At 34.3% G+C, this 20090-nt stretch overlaps 1 long non-coding RNA gene across 1 annotated transcript; it reads left to right on the top strand.

The window, feature by feature from the left end:
- Positions 1 to 9754: 9754 nt before the first annotated feature.
- Positions 9755 to 18704, top strand: LOC145039081 (uncharacterized). The gene is made up of 3 exons (XR_013679721.1): positions 9755 to 9793; positions 9943 to 9982; positions 18590 to 18704. It is a non-coding gene; the product is annotated as an uncharacterized LOC145039081 (long non-coding RNA).
- The last annotated feature ends 1386 nt before the right edge of the window (positions 18705 to 20090 follow it).

Here is a 20090-nt window from a genome sequence, read left to right as displayed (position 1 = left end):
ACCTTTGGAGCTTGTTTTGGCAAGGCAAAGGAGATTCTAGCTAAGAAGAGGCAAGGGAAGTGGACATTCTACTATTTTGGAGCTCAGAGCATCATCTTGGAGGTATATCTTGGCTTCCTTTTACGTTTTTATGATGAACATGGTGGTTTAGGGTTTCTTGACCCCTTTGTTGGCTAGATTTGATGTCCATTTCGTCCCTAATCATGATAAGGCTTGAGATGAGATCCATAGAGGTCCAGAAGAGTTGTATTCCTTAAGCTTTATGAGTGTTCATGAGAGCATTGGCCTAGATTTATGAGATATGGGTCTAAAACATCATTTATGAGCAAATAGTTATTGTTTGAACCCCAAGGTTTGGACTTTACGTGATTATCATGCTTTGGGAGGCCAGATCTATGATTGTATGAAACAGATCTGACCTCAGAAGTGAGTTTGAGTCGTTGCATGGCATGGACTCACCGAGTCTGAAGAACAGACTCTGCGAGTAGCATGAAGATTGCCCAGCACCACTTAGCGAGTGGTCTTGCCGAGTTGAGGGATTGACTCAGTGAGTTAGGGAGAGTCAGAGTGGGTTGACGGGTGGACTGAGTCAAGCTGGGACTCGCCGAGTTGTTCTTGAGACTCGGTGAGTTGAGTCGTGGAGGCCCCACAACTCATGCCAGGTGGAACTCGTCGAGCTAGGAGAATAATCGTCGTGTGAAGTGAGGATCCCAGGGAATTCAGTGTATGCGCATAGACTCGCCGAGTCGCTATAGTGCACTCGCCGAGTCCGGTCAAAGTTGACCGTTGACCAGTGTTGACCTATGTTAACTTGTTAAGGGATAGTCAACCTTAGTTGTGAAGTGTTATTTTGAGATGTATTGTCTTATAGGAGGACTATAGATCGAGAGATCGAGCACGAGTGATTTCAGGGACTTGCGAGTTACCGAGATACGCGAGGTTAGTCTTCTCACTATACATACCTTGAGTAGGTAACTAGAGTTATGTGATACAGTGCTTGTATTCTATATTTGTGTTATGTGTTATGCTGCATTATTCTTTCTGGTTTATGTTGTGCATGTTTACAGAGTTAGAACCTGAGGGTTCACAGAGTTTGGGTGCAAAGACCCACAGAGTTATAGCCTCGAGTGGCTAATATGTGTTATATGTGGTATTTTGGGAAAGTCACTAAGCTTTGTGCTTACAGTGTTTGGTGTTATTTGTTTCAGGTACTAGTGACGACCGTAGGAAGGCGCCGGCTTGATCAGTACACACGCATGGGACTTTATGATTTTGAGATCTTGGGATTTTTGTATTACTTGGATTAAGTTTCAAACATGGCTGTTTTATGAATATTAAGTGAATTATGTTTTATAAAATTTGAAAAATTTGTTTTGAAATTTACAGTGTTACAATATAATTTCACATTTTTCCTAAAGTAACTAGAATTTGGGAATTTGTAAAAGCATGTAGTTACTTTGTACTTCATTATACTTATAATGGAAGGTTTCGTCCTATCCTACCCGTTCGGCTAACGACCCTCCACTAGTCAAGAGTGCGGTGGGCAAGAGTGGATACCCATTCAATCGGCATTTTATAGACAGTTTCCTTAAACACCCCTTATAGACCAGCTTCATGAATGATGGTAAGATTGATTTTTTACTCATACATATATATAATATTAGACATTTCATGTTACATATAGTATAAGGGTGTATTTTATACTTTTAAAATACTAGGTGGTCTGATTTAATAATTTATACTTTTAATTTAGTTAAATGTAAACCAAAACTTAATGGAATTATTAACTCTCTTTTAATTATACATTTAATTAACTTAATAAGACCATAAGGGTGCAATCTGAACTTTTTCAAAATTTAGGGTTTAGAATTTAAAATTTCAAAATTAAGCTTTTAATCAAATTTTAAATTCCAAAACTTGAGGGCAAGTTTTGAAACTTTTCAATACATTATGGTTTAAGTATTTAAATTTCAAAACCTAAAATTATTAAGTTCAAATTTAAAACTATAAAACCTTAAGGGTGTAAGTTCAAACTTTATCATGAACATTTTAGATTAGCAATTCAAATAAGGAAATTAAAAATTAATTGGTGGTTATCTGATTTTGACCTTGTCCAATTATATGCAAGATAATTCACCAAATAACTTAAATAATTAAACAGTATCTTATAAGGCAACAAATATTTGATTGATTGGTAATTATCCTCCATTTTGGTAAGGATATTCACCCAAAATCAATAAAAATTGAATTTTTTCAATTAAAAACGTTTTGGTAATTATCCCACAAAAAAATAGGCGCAAAATCCCGAAATCAACTCCATCTGACCATCTGACTCGTCGAGTCTGGCATGGACTTGTCGAGTTCACTATGGACTCGGCGAGTCACCCAGTTGAATCGGCGAATCAAGTCGAAAAACCTCAAAAAAATCGATTTTCAGCCAATTTTCGATCAAATAAGCATCAAATTCACTAACAAACAGCCCTAGGCTCTGATACCACTGATTGTGTTTTGAGCAATACATCATTTCTATGGTGTACATGCAAACCCTAATGCTTCAGATCTAGTTTGTCTAATAAACATGCAATTGAATCATCCAAAGCTATAAACCCTAGATCTAACATATTATAAACTGAATTAGGGTTTAGAGAATACATTTGACTGTTATATAGCAATAACAACCTAATCCTTCTTGTAATTGGCTTCAGAAAGCTTAGTGCCTCAAGTGTTGCACCTCTAATGGAGTCACAAACACCACTAAGCAACTAGATGAAGAAGAAAGAAAATGATAACTCCAAAAACGTCTAGAAACCCTCTTGAATAGGTTAGCCACGTTTTTAGGGCTTAGGGGGTCTTTAAATAGGTAGGCAATTAGGGTTATCTAACAAAGAAACCCTAATTTGAGTGCTTAAGCCCTAAGCAGCCCATGGACTCCTTCTGGAACATGCCTTGGACGAAAATCATATGGGCTTCCCATAGATTTTGTCCAACCTATATTCCATGGTGATCCATAGACCAATTGCAATTATCTTACAATTATAATCCAGTCCCCTAAGTTTAATTAATCTCTTTTAGCCACACAATTAATTCTTGACTAATATTGATTAAACATTATGATTTCTCCTTTAATATATTATTCTCATAATATATTACTGAACTCATAATTAAACATTTCTCTCCTTAATTCATCCTACATATTGCTATGATGAAGGCAACCTAAAAGCACCATGCTCATAATCAGGTCAAGTACTTACCAAAATAGTTATGGACTTAGATACTAATCCAATAATTTAGTCATATAATTCATTCGTATTTCCAATACTTTTAGCTATAATTATGCTTAAAATGGGTTAAAAGATACTTAGTATGTTTGAAATATGTTTTGTAGCTGTAAAGACGTACTTGGGACAAGAAAGGAAGGAAACAAGAAGCTGGAAGAAGGAATAGATGACCTAAAGCATGAATAAAGGGAAAGCAAATTTGAATAGAGAAGACCACATCGTGGTGATCTCCAACACGACGTGGTGAAAAGAAGATTCACGACCATGAATACTGACATAGAGAATATAGATACACTCGAGAACCTTCTCGTGAGGGTGGTTAACCACGACGTGATAATTTGATTTTAGCAACTATAAAATCCCAAACATTTGGTCGTTTCTGGAGGAATGCCACCGATTTTCTTAGGAGAACTGAAAACCCTTAGAAACTCAGGAGAAGACTGAGAATCAAGTGAAGCTCAATGATTGAAGAAGAATTAGAAGATTTTTGCATAGATACATTTGGTTTTCTAATCATTACTATGTCTAGCTTATTTTTTTTATGTATTTTGTGCGTTTTTCTGCTACAATGAGAGGGTTAAACCCTTTTACTTTTGTTTGGTGAAAATAAACCTAATATATATGTGTTGATTCCAAATTTAGGATGATTATTATTTATTTTACTTGTGTTCGATAATTAAACCCTAGCATGTTTTAGTTCTAGTTTACATTGCTTATAAATTAGATTCTATGAGAAAATTGATCATATTAATTACATGAACTTGTCTCCTAATTATTTGTGATCATTAAATAATTAGAGCTAGGATTAAACACATCTTAGATTAATTAATTAAAGCTAATAACTTTAAATGTGTTAGAGAGCATAATAAATCTTAACTTATGCTTGGTTGCTTAACTTGATGATAGGAAAGTAACTATTATCATTCATAGTCCAATTTGTGCTTATTATCTATCTGGTGTTTAACTTGTGCATGATCATTTCTTGATAATTCATTAATTGGTAGGCCTCGATATTTGTTCATAATAGCTAGATAACAAGTTGGTAATCAATATAATCTATCCATTAGAAATCAACCAGAAGAGAATGTGAAATTGGATTTAAGCAGAAGTAATCTTTTAATTCTTGAAGTTACTTTGTTTTATTTGCTTGCTTAATTGATAGCTGATATTAAATTCTTCAGATCTTGGAAAATCAATAAAAACCTCCAATCATAGTTTGTTTTTTTTTTAATTTAATTAAGAGTAGTTATTGTATTTAGTTTACGTTTTGTTCCCTATGTTCGACACCCAACTTACCTGAGTTATTCTACAATCTGACTAGATACACTGTCTATAAGTATATAGTTAGTAAAAGTTTGTTATGTTATAACTTTAAAGCTAGATAGGCTTTAATTTTACACATCACAGTTAATCTTAACGGATATTTTAATAAGCTCAACAATAAAGAAATATGTGAAATAATAAGGAAGAATAACACAACAAGATTAATCAGTAAGCATAAGCAAGTTTGATAAGTGGCAAATAGATTAATCAATGTGATAATCTATTTATAGTAAAATTGAGTACATGATAAACAATAAAATACTCTTAACTCAGGTGGCCATGCTTGCCACGCCCAGACTGACAAAACTCATCTAACACACAATGTCAGAAAAGCTGAATATTACTTTTCTGATACTTTGGCGTACAAAAGACAACATATAACCTTGTTTCGATCAACATCCTTTACTACGCTATTCCAAGTCTTCAGTATTGAACTTCACAACTCTTCACTACTGATCCACAAACAAAAGCTTTACCGCAACCATCAAAAAAAGTCTCCGGTACTTCAACACACTCCATAGCTGTCGATGGTCACTTTCAAGTATCAACAAAACCGAAAAGGGAAGTTGGAATGAACGAGACACACTTGAAGAAACAGGGATCCTTATCTAACTTGAAGATTGATCCAAGAGTTTACGAGGTTGAAAGAGGACCTAAGGAAAAAGGAGCGTTAAGAAAATAAAACATACCTTACTTGAAGAAACACTTTGGAGAAAAAGAAACACCCTAAGAAGATCCATGGCAGGATCAAGACATACATATTGAAGACTTGAGAACGCCAAAATTATCAAGAATACCCAACAAAAATTGATGCTAATGGAGAAAGCGACATAAGACACCGAATAACTCTAGAAAAATATAGAAGGCCCAAGAAAGATATAAAACGTCCAAGAATTGTCTAGAAGATGCTAGATTTTTATAGAAGTTCATGGAGAATTATAGAACAACCTAGAACAATCCAGAGGATGCTAAAGGATACTAGAATAACTTAAGAGGTCTTGGAACATCCTAAAATTCTCTAGAACATGGTAGACTAGTATGATACATTTTAGAATGTTGGAAATATAAAGATCATGTAGTAACAATCTTGAATAATAAAAAAAAGATCGGGATATAAACACTTTCATTTAAGGAGGTATAAGAACCTTATAAACAGGAGTAAAGTCATTTGTAGCAATCCATTAACAAGTTGTTGTAAGCTCTTGAGTTCTCTTAATACAAATATTATTTGTATTCTTGAAGTCTTAGTCTCTTGTTTTTCAATTTCGTTAGTACATCTAAGATCATCGAAGTAGTATCACTTAATCGGAGAAACACTAAGTGGCATACAACATAGATTACTCGTAAGAATAATCGTGTGACGATACAACTCATTTCTATGTTTTGTCTAAATCAATATTATATATTTATAACAGTTTTTTGTCGTTTTATTATTAGTAGAACATCATGTCAAAAGCGAGGAATAGTGCGGTTTAGTTTATTAAATAAATTGAAGAAAAAAACCAAAAAGGTATTTTTCAACTTGCCTTGGTATTTTGTTTTTTCCTTTATTGTTCCGATCGTATTATTTTAATGTGCGACTGACCACTACTTCAAGAAATTCTAATAATATAAATAGTAAATTATAAAGTTTTGCACTATGCCTGTTTCTTAATTTACAAGTCTAGTCCATTAATTTTTAACAATTGAAGTTCAAAATAAAATATATTATAAATATTTCACTCCATTCATAAAATACGAGTGAATTACACGAATGGTCATTGTCTTTTTATCGCTACCTTTTTTTTTTTTTTTTTTTCCTTACTACCGTTGATATTATTTGGTTTTGTTTAGTATTCATCCATGTCATATATAAAATAAAACGATTATATATTTTATATATTTAATTATTAATATTTTATTATTTCTAATTTAAAAAAAATCTAGACATCCATGCTTATCGTATCTTAATGGTCACCTCCTCTCTCTCTCTCTCTCTCTCTCTCTCTCTCTCTCTCTCTCTCTCTCTCTCTCTCTCTCTCTCTCTCTCTCTCTCTCTCTCTCTCTCTCTCTCTCTCTCACACACACTAATAGTGTTATATATAAAATAGTAATATAACGTGACCGATATTTAATTACAGGAATCATTTTCCCATGTCAAACAACAATCCAATCTAAAAAATTACATATTAATCAAACATATTATAGTAAAAAAAAAAATGAAATAGAGATAACATAGTATATGCAAAACAAAATAGATCCATACTAGATACAAAACATAACGGATCCAAACTAAATACAAAATAAAATGGATCCAAACCAAAGATCGATCCATTTAAAAAATCATTTTTAGCAAAACTAAATCTTTGATTATATCGGACCATTCCATGTGAACAAAAAAAATAAAGATAAAACACACATATTACCTCAAACTATAAGGATTATTCATATAATTTACTCTAAAATAATATATCTAGAGTACAAAATGCTAATTAAAGGCTTCTATTAAATGAAATAGAAAGATTTAAGACAAATATAAATACAATATCATCGTCAAATACTTCTTATCAATAGAACAAGATTTGATGTTCAGATGACCAAAATGATAAGAATAAGTTGTGGGGAAAATCTTTTAGTGAAGATGTATATGCATTGATAATCGGTTGGTACATATAGAACTCGAACATTGTCCATATAAATTTTTTTGTTCATAAAAAATGTTGAATTTGACATGTTTGTTCTGTTATGTTATGTTAAGTGAGCTCCTAGTGAGAGATATTTTCACCATAGGACATGGTTAATCTTAACATGACTAGGCTCATTCACTATAATGTATAAAAGAGGTTTAAGCATGTTTCTTTTAATTCTGAATGAGATCGGATTTTAAAAGCTCATTACTTACAACTTTACTATTTGTTTTGCATTTTGAGTGGAGTTTCCGAAAGAGCTTGATAGGATGATGCTCATGTTAAAAGAATTAATTTAAAGTATTAAAAAATCTCATTTTATATAAGTAAAAACGTTAGTCTTATGCTACCCATGAAAAGCACACATTTTCTTTATAAATAGTTGATCAAGCATGTGCGGTTTGCTAGCACATCAATTTGAGGGTCTAGTTGCAAATAATATGGCACTCGTGAATCTCAAGCATAACTTGAGTCGAGGATCACACGTTTTTTTTTTCATGGTTGATCAACATCTCTGTCATAGATTAAGATGAGCATAATCGAGATAACATGCCATTGAACCTAGTTAGCAAATCTCAAAGATTTAGGAATTTCATAGTGATTGAAATTTTTGAATAGTGTTGCATACTTAAATAACTTAATGGTTTAATTATGATTCCCTCTTCACGTCATGGAGTGAAATATGGATCCTTGTTAGCGTCGAAATGTTGTAAAGAGTCGAAGTGTTTGTATTGTGATTTCGTATGTATTTACTAAGGCACATGTTCAGTCGAAAAGTAATGTTGAATCCTTAGTATTTTTTGTACTTTCAGTATCCTATAAATAGGGTATGAACTTCAGTGTAGGTAAGAGAGTTAACACACAACTTGTATTATCTGTTTTTGTACTCAAAGTTTCTAAAAGCAATCAAAGCTGAAACCAGATCATATTTACATTGTGTATTCATTCTAAATCATTACTCTGATTTACTTTCGATTACTCGTTACAATTCTTCTTCTAACCTTATTTAAATAATATTTTTGATTTGGGTAATTATTTTCTAAGGATTAATAAAACAAACTAGAATGAAAATTAAGGAAATCTTCTGAAAAGTTCCAATATTTACGGAAAAGTTACACTTTAGTCCCAATATTTTTTTTTGAACGAAAAAGTCTTGAAAACCGGCAAAAAATTGCAGTTTGACCATTTTTGACCGGTTGAAACCGCTATCAAATTAATTTGGAACTATTTCGTAAACTAATTCAAAATATTATGACTTTTCTGTAAACAAAAAATATTATGACTTTTCTGGAAACAAAAATATTATGATTTTTTTTACAAACAGAACCCTTATTATTATTATTATTATTATTATTATTATTATTATTATTATTATTATTATTATTATTATTATTATTCTTATTCTTATTATTATTATTATTATTATTATTATTATTATTATTAAGAAAGAGTTCCCAATTCAATAGTTCTTTGTTGTGATTGGTGGTTTTTTTTTTTTTTTATTTCCTTTTTGATAGTAAATTACACGTGCAATTTCTTCCAGGTTGTTTCTTTACTTGCTGGCACATTACGTGTTACCACCTCAAGAATCCACCGCCCATTGACCCACCCTTCTTCATAGAATACGTTTTCCAATGTCACCGATTGTTTACGCCAATGGGGATTGGATTGGTGGCCACCGCTACATCTTTCTCTCTTTCTCTTTTGATTCAAGATCCCTAATACCACTCCGACTATCCATTTCTTCACCTCACCGTCAATCCACACTCGGTCTCCTTCCTCTTTAGCTGAAGAATCGTAGAACCAACCATAGTGTTCGTTGTCTCCATTTGATTAACGCTTGGAGCCGCCCTTCAATCGAACACTTATATAAGGCCGACACCTACTGCCATACCCATTCCAGGTTCTTTTTTTTCGTCTGTCACCAACAAGGGTGGGATTTAGGGCTTTTGAAGCAAACCCTAAGTTACTGATCCGCGAGTGCACGGGCACCGAGCGTCCGCTGTGGGCGAGATACGATAAGGGAATCCTGACTTCAATAGCGTATATATTTGGCTATTAAATTTTTACTAAAACACCTTTTTGATATACCTGCTTTCTGCTTCAATTCGAGGGTCTATATTTGTGTCGATACTGGTGTTGATTTTGGACTCCGTTTTCCAGATTAGTTTTTACCAGCTAATTAATCAGGTCCTTAATTATGTTGTCCTTTTCATATCCAAAACTAATGCATTTTCTTGGGTTGTATAATGTTTTAGGACCTTAATTATGCGTCGGTTGTGTTGAGATCGCTCAAAATGGGGCTTCTGCTAACCCTAATACAGCTAATGATCATTGCAATTTTGTTGTTAATAGTTATTATCAAAAGAAAGATCAGGTTCTAGGGAGCTGTTATTTCTCAGGCACGACTGCTGTTAGCCAAACACCCGCTTCTGGTGACTCTCCTTTGAATTTACCATCCTACCCTCTCAAGTTCTATACGTATTCCATTAGATTAGATGCTCTTTGTGATTTACCCTCATTTAAGTAATTTATTCATATTTTGCAATTCATGGAGCAAAATGCACAAATAACGGAGTTTCCTTCATCTTTTTTCCTTTTTGGCTGTTTATGTTTTTACTTTTTCTTATTTTGTGTTTAGGGGTTGATGAAATATTAAAATTAATTTCAAATAGATTTCATTGATCAAGTGGTAGAGGTTGTTCAATATGTGAGGTTATTTTAGATACACTAATAAACAACCTCATTATGTCTAGACGAGATAAATTGTTTCAGTTTTAATTTCTATTTTATACTTGTGATTCAAGAGAAATTGTCACACCCCGAAACCGAAGGCGGAAACGTCTTGAGGCGGAGGTGACTTCATGAGAATCATAACCAATGTACATAGTAAGCGAAGTAAAACACAAACATAAATATTACATAGATTTCATTACATCAGTTGAAAAGTAAAGTAGTACAAGTTTTCATAGATACATAGTTTCAACAAAAGAGAGACGAATCTTCTATGCATTCCGTCTCCGCCAAAAGAGATCATCGGGTACCTGTCTAAAGCGGACCTGAAAATACAAGCAGTTTGAAAATCAGCATAAAGCTGGTGAGTTCATAAGATGTTTACTTTGTGAAAATGTACGAGTTTCCTTTAGTTTACCGGAAAGTTATTATCCAAGAAAATCCTATATTTTCTTAAAAGAGAAGTTTGATCGATTGCTAGGTTACACGGTTCTGGTTGTTTATCTATGATTTCAGGAAAGTCCCATACTTTCCTTATTGTATATTACCAATTGTAAAAGATGTAATGTTATTCAGTTTGTTACTATTTCTAGTTATATAAGTGTTACCCAGGAAAGCCCCATGCTTTCCTGCATGTTGGTTTCTAATGTGAACGATGTTAAAGATGTAAATGATGTACATGTGATTAAGTAATATTATGTTTTCCTCAGGAAAGTCCCGTACTTTCCTAAAGTAAATGTTAGTTATTGAACTTCGATATACTGATTTATTTCTTTTCGTACCTATTGTATTAACTATGTATTCTGAAAGTCTAATGGTATTATCTTGGAGTATACTAGATACATATCTTCATATTCGTGTCCTTATTCTTAAACATATTCTTGTATTTATTCGTGTTCGTATTTGTGTTCGTTACTGTATTCGTTTCCTTATTCCTATTCCTATTACTATTCGTATTCGTATTCGTATTTGCAGTCGTATTCATAGTCGCATTCCTATCCCTAATACTACTCCTAATACTATTCGTATTCGTATTCGTATTCGCAGTCGTATTCGTATTCGCAGTCGTATTCGTAGTCGCATTCCTATCCCTAATCCTACTCCTAATACTATTCGTATTCGTATTCGCAGTCGTATTCGTATTCGCAGTCGTATTCGTAGTCGCATTCCTATCCCTAATCCTACTCCTAATACTATTCGTATTCGTATTCGTATTCGCAGTCGTATTCGTATTCGTTCTGTTCCTAATTATAGTTTCGTATTCGTTCTAATCCTAGTTATAGGTTCGTATTCGTATTCGTATTCGTAATTAGTTATAAATGGAAATTAGTATAAGTTATTCTTAGATTATGAAACATAGTTTAGATTAGAACATTTTACCGAGAAATCTATGATTAGTTTGAAAGCTAAATTCGTAATTCGAACTACTTGATAAATACAGTTATTGATATTAGAACATACAGAATGAAAATGATTAAACTGAAAACAATAAGTTTGAGTACAAGATTTCCTTGTACTTTTGCTTGTATTCCCCCTGAAAACAGTGAAAACAGTTGAAAAAGGGTACGAGTATGAACTCACCGGATGCGGAAAGTGTCGAATGGGATGCTAAATGTTGAACCGAGGATTGAATACGAGCGAGGTTCCTATGTAATATTAAATAATACAAAAATATATATCTAATTAGATTTAAATAACTAGTTAGATACACTTGAACAATCTAAGACACGAAAACACTCCAAAATGGTCGTTTGAAGTGACCCGGGTGGCGTTTTAGGACATGAATGGCTAGAACTTAGAGTTTATACTTCAAAGGTAAACTCTTAGGGAGTGTTTACGGCCTAAACACCACATCCCCATGAGTTTACGGCCGTAAACTCATGGTAGGTGTTTTTATGAGGAAAATGGCCTTAAATCAAATAATGGGTGTTGCTAGGTTTGGCTTTTGGACATTTGAAAGGGATTAAATCATTATATGGATTAATAGAAGAGTTTATGGCTGTAAACTAAGAGTTTACGGCCGTAAACTCTTACCCACATCCATCTAAATTAATTTTAAGGCCAAGGATTAATCACATATGATTCAACTAATTTTTACAAGGCTTAGGGTGAGTTTAGGGCTTCAAATGACATACATCTATGAGTTTACGGCCTAGGAGCATATGCTCTAGCCGTAAACTCTCAATTAGAGGGTTTATGATGTGTTTAAGGCTTCTAAACTATTTTTGGTTGGTTCCCTAATTTATTCCAAGGCTTTTGGTGGTGTTGGATGGCATTCTAACACCTTAGAAGTGATTTTATACCCATGTTTGAGGAGTTTACGGCCCAATCATATGCCTTGGCCGTAAACTCATATAAACCTCTCAAAATTGATGTTTAATGAGTTCCAAGTCCATTACATAATTTCTAAAAATCATAACTAGGGCTTGATTGAGTTTAGGGAGGGTTTAAGGGCTTAAAACTCCTTTAAATGTGAGTTTACGGCCTAGGCACCTTCAATGGCCGTAAACTCATACACAATGCTTCAAGTTATAGTTTAAGGCATTCTAAGTCCATTCCATAAAGTCATTTAGCCATGTCTAAGGTCCATTTGAGGTTTGCAAGGGTTTTGTTGCTCTAAAAACCCCATTTTCTTGAGTTTACGGCCTAGTACTGTTCTAGGGCCGTAAACTCATAATAATGGTCCTAATCAAATGTTCAAACTCGAATTCTAAAGCTAGAGAGGTTGTACAACAAGTTATGGAAGGTACCTCAAAGATTTGGAGGCTTAAATTGATAATTTGGACCCTTAACTCTGGATTTAGGAGAGAGGTTAGAGAGAGAGAGTAGAGAGAGGAAGAAAAAGCTTCAAATGGGTGCTTAAAGACGTTTATATAGGTCCAAAAACTTGGACACGGTGGAATTCTACCCGATACTGACCTTAAACGGGGCTTTTGGTCGCACCCGATTAAGTTGTCGTTACGCGATATGGTCGAAACTATAATTTTTCAAATTACTAGTTCGGGACGATTTCATATTTTTCCAACATGATTTGATATTTACCAAGTCAAAATAAAGGTTTTGACTTAATTAACCTAATTCAGGACGAATTCGGAACAATTCGTTTAAGACGAGTTTTGACGGAACGGTTATGGCGAGGAAGCAAAGTTTCGGGTTGTTACATTATCCCCCCGTTAGAGGGAATTTCGTCCCGAAATTTAAGAATTTAGATACAAAATTATGGACAAAAGGGGGGGGGGTGTGGATGTGTCTGCTGTATGGGGTCTTCGCGTTCCCATGTGAATTCAGGTTCTCGCTTGGAACCTTCACTAACGGGACGTGGCTCAGTTTCCAACGCTTGATTACTTGGTCTATGATCTTAGTTTGCTAGTCCAGGGGGTTTAGGTATATTAAGGTTCTTGGTCACACTAGAATGGATTTTTTTGTGGTTTTATCAGGCAAGTATTCATTAAGGACAGAGGTGCAAGGTATGGGATGAACGCTGCTAATTACTGAAGGTATTTCAGAGTTGAAGGCTAAGGAATCAATCTGAAAGGGAATCTAAAAGGGTCTAATGTACCACAGACTAAGTTTTCCATACCTTATCAAGCTTACTATCGGTGTCTTTAACTCCTTGTATCTCGCTGATCATATGGACTAGGAATACTTGACACTTCTTTCGCATGAACTTTGGCATTTTGACACATTGAACGAAGTGAAGGTTTGGGCTAAATTCATCACCATGAATTATGAGGGTCTGATCAGAAGGAAGATTGAGACAAACGGTTTTCTATAATGAGATGTATCAACACAGTCGGGCTCAATCGATACATAAATGAAGATAACATCAAAGCTCTCACTGAAACTGACATCAGGTTAATGAAGAAATGAATGATTATTCAAGGTAAGGACACAATGTAGAGATATGTTGTTTATGCACTTGTTCTCACTGATAATTATCTTGACGATCATTGATTTGGTTATTAGACGAGGACTATGTCTAACAAAATAAATGAATGAATGGTTAATAAAATTTTCTTACCACCGAATTCGAAAAGGATGCGAGGACAAGGATTGTCGAAAAGAAATATACCTGCGACGTTAGAGGGATCAGCAGCTGTCTCCTCCTGCTTCAAAGTTAAGACCATCCCAGCGTTGTTGACATTGTTGGGGGTTGTTGCTTTTGGGCAGTTTCGCTTGAAATGCCCAATTTCTCCACACTTATAACAGACCTGTTCGATACTTGACTCAGAAGTTTGTTCAAGGTGTTGTACTAGGGTTCTGCAGCTCCTAGCAAGATGGCCTTGCTTGCCACAGTGTTTACAAATCATCTTGCGACATGGGCCAGGAATACGGTGATGATAACTACACATGCTGCACCAAGGGAGATTACCAGCATACCCAGTGACAGGTTCTTGAGCCTTAGACGAAATAACAGGAGTAGTGGTAGCTTGAACTTTAGGAACAGCGACAAGATTGGTAGCAACTTGGACTGCCACATTTTTGGGATTCTTGGAGGGTCCTTGGGAACTCTGACCCTTTCGCTTCTTCAAGATAACCTTATTACTCTTATCAAACTCATTCTGATGCTTCTGAACATTTTCACGGTTTTGGGGGTAAGAGTCATATCCTGGACCAATGGACTTGTTAGGGTTCAAGATCGTCATTGCAGCCGTCACTGCAGCAGATACAGCCAACTGGAACATCACAGGGTCGAAGCGAGACGAGGGTGGAGATGAAGGGTCGTTGTTCTTCGTGCTAGGTTCTTTCCTTTAATACATCTCAATCTAAAGGATTAGGAAAAAGAGGATAATAAGTCCTCTAAATTGAATAAAGAGATATGAAACAAAGGATTTCTCTTTATGACAGACATGTAATTCTATTAAGCGAATAAACAGGAATGAGTTATCAAAGCAGACATTTATCGCTAACGGAATGATCGAGAGGCAATGTTTGAATGAGGAATTTCTACTATAATGTTGGATTCAGAAATACTCCCATAGTATTTCATGATTCACCGCAACGACGACTCGTTGTTTGTGGTATTTGGGTAAGTTTTAGGTATGCCGTATTCCACAGTCACTCCCAAGCACATGTTGGCCGTGTCTCGAATGAATATAGTTGATCAGGATATATTGATCCTAGACATGACTACATAACTGCCTAGATTTAACTGCAACATACAACACCCATTTACTTATGTTCTGTTTTATTTATAGATACGATTCTCGACGACTAGGATACTTGTATACTTTTTGAAAATACTTATATTTGAGGTATACTTTTAGTTCAGAGCACTTAGGACCCTTAATGTTTATAGTCTTATACCATGTAACGTTTGGTATACTTAGTTCACTATAAACAAGGGCTCTGATATCAATCTGTCACACCCCGAAACCGAAGGCGGAAACGTCTCGGGGCGGAGGTGACTTCATGAGAATCATAACCAATGTACATAGTAAGCAAAGTAAAACACAAACATAAATATTACATAGATTTCATTACATCAGTTGAAAAGTAAAGTAGTACAAGTTTTCATAGATACATAGTTTCAACAAAAGAGAGACGAATCTTCTATGCATTCTGTCTTCGCCAAAAGAGATCATCGGGTACCTGTCTAAAGCGGACCTGAGGATACAAGCAGTTTGAAAATCAGCATAAAGCTGGTGAGTTCATAAGATGTTTACTTTGTGAAAATGTACGAATTTCCTTTAGTTTACCGAAAAGTTATTATCCAAGAAAATCCTATATTTTCTTAAAAGAGAAGTTTGATCGATTGCTAGGTTACACGGTTCTGGTTGTTTATCTATGATTTCAGGAAAGTCCCATACTTTCCTTATTGTATATTACCAATTGTAAAAGATGTAATGTTATTCAGTTTGTTACTATTTCTAGTTATATAAGTGTTACCCAGGAAAGCCCCATGCTTTCCTGCATGTTGGTTTCTAATGTGAACGATGTTAAAGATGTAAATGATGTACATGTGATTAAGTAATATCATGTTTTCCTCAGGAAAGTCCCGTACTTTCCTAAAGTAAAATGTTAGTTACTGAACTTCGATATACTGATTTATTTCTTTTCGTACCTATTGTATTAACTATGTATTCTGAAAGTCTAATGGTATTATCTTGGAGTATACTAGATACATATCTTCATATTCATGTCCTTATTCTTAAACATATTCTTGTATTTATTCGTGTTCGTATTTGTGTTCGTTACTGTATTCGTTTCCTTATTCCTATTCCTATTACTATTCGTATTCGTATTCGTATTCGCAGTCGTATTTGTAGTCGCATTCCTATCCCTAATACTACTCCTAATACTATTCGTATTCGTATTCGTATTCGCAGTCGTATTCGTATTCGCAGTCGTATTCGTAGTCGCATTCCTATCCCTAATCCTACTCCTAATACTATTCGTATTCGTGTTCGTATTCGCAGTCGTATTCGTATTCGCAGTCGTATTCGTAGTCGCATTCCTATCCCTAATCCTACTCCTAATACTATTCGTATTCGTATTCGCAGTCGAATTCGTATTCGTTCTGTTCCTAATTATAGTTTCGTATTCGTTCTAATCCTAGTTATAGGTTCGTATTCGTATTCGTATTCGTAATTAGTTATAAATGGAAATTAGTATAAGTTATTCTTAGATTTTGAAACATAGTTTAGATTAGAACATTTTACCGAGAAATCTATGATTAGTTTGAAAGCTAAATTCGTAATTCGAACTACTTGATAAACACAGTTATTGATATTAGAACATACAGAATGAAAATGATTAAACTGAAAACAATAAGTTTGAGTACAAGATTTCCTTGTACTTTTGCTTGTATTCCCCCTGAAAACAGTGAAAACAGTTGAAAAAGGGTACGGGTATGAACTCACCGGATGCGGAAAGTGTCGAATGGGATGCTAAACGTCGAACCGAGGATTGAATACGAGCGAGGTTCCTATGTAATATTAAATAATACAAAAATATATATCTAATTAGATTTAAATAACTAATTAGATACACTTGAACAATCCAAGACGCGAAAACACTCCAAAATGGTCGTTTGAAGTGACCCGGGTGGCGTTTTAGGACATGAATGGCTAGGACTTAGAGTTTATTCTTCAAAGGTAAACTCTTAGGGAGTGTTTACGGCCTAAACACCACATCCCCATGACTTTACGGCCGTAAAATCATGGTAGGTGTTTTTATGAGGAAAATGGCCTTAAATCAAATAATGGGTGTTGCTAGGTTTGGCTTTTGGACATTTGAAAGGGATTAAATCATTATATGGATTAATAGAAGAGTTTATGGCTGTAAACTAAGAGTTTACGGTCGTAAACTCTAACCCACATCCATCTATATTAATTTGAAGGCCAAGGATTAATCACATGTGATTCAACTAATTTTTACAAGGCTTAGGGTGAGTTTAGGGCTTCAAATGACATACATTTATGAGTTTACAGCCTAGGAGCATATGCTCTGGCCGTAAACTCTCAATTAGAGGGTTTATGATGTGTTTAAGGCTTCTAAACTATTTTTGGTTGGTTCCCTAATTTATTCCAAGGCTTTTGGTGGTGTTGGATGGCATTCTAACACCTTAGAAGTGATTTTATACCCATGTTTGAGGAGTTTATGGCCCAAGCATATGCCTTGGCTGTAAACTAATATAAACCTCTCAAAATTGATGTTTAATGAGTTCCAAGTCCATTACATAATTTCTAAAAATCATAACTAGGGCTTGATTGAGTTTAGGGAGGGTTTAAGGGCTTAAAACTCCTTTAAATGTGAGTTTACGGCTTAGGCACCTTCAATGGCCGTAAACTCATACACAATGCTTCAAGTTATAGTTTAAGGCATTCTATGTCCATTCCATAAAGTCATTTAGCCATGTCTAAGGTCCATTTGAGGTTTGCAAGGGTTTTGTTGCTCTAAAAACCCCCCATTTTCTTGAGTTTACGGCCTAGTACTGTTCTAGGGCCGTAAACTCATAATAATGGTCCTAATCAAATGTTCAAACTCGAATTCTAAAGCTATAGAGGTTGTACAACAATTTATGGAAGGTACCTCAAAGATTTGGAGCCTTAAATTGATAATTTGGACCCTTAACTCTGGATTTAGGAGAGAGGTTAGAGAGAGAGAGTAGAGAGAGGAAGAAAAAGCTTCAAATGGGTGCTTAAACACGTTTATATAGGTCCAAAAACTTGGACACGGTGAAATTCTACCCGATACTGACCTTAAACGGGGCTTTTGGTCGCACCCGATTAAGTTGTCATTACGCGATATGGTCGAAACTATAATTTTTCAAATTACTAGTTCGGGACGTTTTCATATTTTTCCAACATGATTTGATATTTACCAAGTCAAAATAAAGGTTTTGACTTAATTAGCCTAATTCAGGACGAATTCGGAACAATTCGTTTAAGACAAGTTTTGACGGAACGGTTATGGCGAGGAAGCAAAGTTTCGGGTTGTTACAGAAATTATCGAGTTGGAGTTAAAGCAACATGGCTATAAAGTTTAGACTTTTGAACCTAGATAAATGGTATATAAAAACTTATGTTTTAAGATTTTTTTTAATCATAGTGTCATTGGTTTTTACTTTTATGCTGTTGTTTGCAGATACCAAATCACTGCTCCCCAACAACATGATTAAGTTATGCATGCCCACTTACGTTGATATTTGATAACAAGTTTCACAATGCACTCATAGTACTCGATGAAATGCTACAACCAGGTTTTTAATATTTTCCTTTTCGGTTATTTGGCAGAAATGATGTACACTTGATTGAGGTCAATCTCTTGTTTTTACCTCAACAATTGCTAACAAATCCGTTTCTATTTGAAATAAAGATAATTTTAAAAAAATGGGATTTTATGTGTAAGTTTGGAAAAGGTCTTCTTGGTGGCCCAAGATATAAAGCTCCTGCTGAGGTTTGTTGTCTACATTTGCTCCCAGTACTCTTAATTGTTGCCTTGGAATGTGTGTTATGTAAAATCAATATTACCACTCTTAATGTGAATTATTGATTTAAATCATTCTCTGTGTTATTGAAATGGCAGGAGCAAAAGATCCGCTTCAAGGAACGAAAGAGAATGCGAATCCACTTACCTATTTTCCCTTATGGTTAATGAAGGTCATGGTAAAGTGATGTCATCATCAGTCGCTTAGTTATTATTTTTTTTTTAGTATAGATAGGAAAACTTTTTAATTAAGTTGAATATTTTGTGATTATTACAATATGGATATGAATTGATGCATTGCTTTCGGGTGTAATGAGCATTGGCTTCAACTTTATCTAATTCATGGATTATGCAATTGATGGATAATATGTCCATTTCAATAAATAAATAAATAAAATATCTAACGTAAACTCCTTTTCCAAACGATTTAATTGAAATCCGACCCCCACAAAGCGGGGTACTTTCATAGTATATATTAAAGAAATGAATATTAGGAATACTAAATTTGGAAGTTTTTTTGGCAAGTTTGCTCCTCATTCTTTAACCATTTTGACACTTTTGGTGATTCCAATCAATATTTTAACACTTTTTAGGAACCTTTTTATATTTAAAGTTTGGCCATAAAACTTTAACGGTTTGACAACTTTGATTCATTTTCTAAAAAGTTGCTAATTCCTGCCTCTTTAATTCTTTAGCCATTTTGACACTTCTAGTCCTTGCAGTCAAAATTTTTATATTTTTTCATAAAAACATGAAAAAAACGCTTCGGGGCAAAGCCCGCACTTTTCATCCTTCCACTTCCTACGTCTGTCATATTTATCGATTCGGAAACAATATTGAAAGCTTCTGGCCCCCGCATAGTGGGGGTAACCTTTCTAGTTATTATTAAAAATATTAATAAGAATACTATTTTTCAACTTGTTATTATTAATATTGTTACTAATACATATAAATGAATTAAATGAAAAAAAATAATATTAACGACAATGTTTAAGGGTGGAGGTGGAGGAGATGGTGATCCTTTTAGCATTGAAATCGTGAATGTCTGCTTGAATAGTTTTACTTTGTATGTGGTCATTTCATATTTGTTATTATTGTTTTCAATTCAAAATGTTAATACTTAACATTTTGAAAGAAGTGTTACTTACAATATTTTGTT

The sequence above is a fragment of the Lactuca saligna genome, chromosome 4 (assembly GCF_052625555.1).
Source record: "Lactuca saligna cultivar CGN05327 chromosome 4, ASM5262555v1, whole genome shotgun sequence".
Classification (NCBI taxonomy): domain Eukaryota; kingdom Viridiplantae; phylum Streptophyta; class Magnoliopsida; order Asterales; family Asteraceae; genus Lactuca; species Lactuca saligna.
The sequence above is the reverse complement of the archived record's forward strand: the minus strand, read 5'-3'. Positions and strand labels throughout refer to the sequence as shown.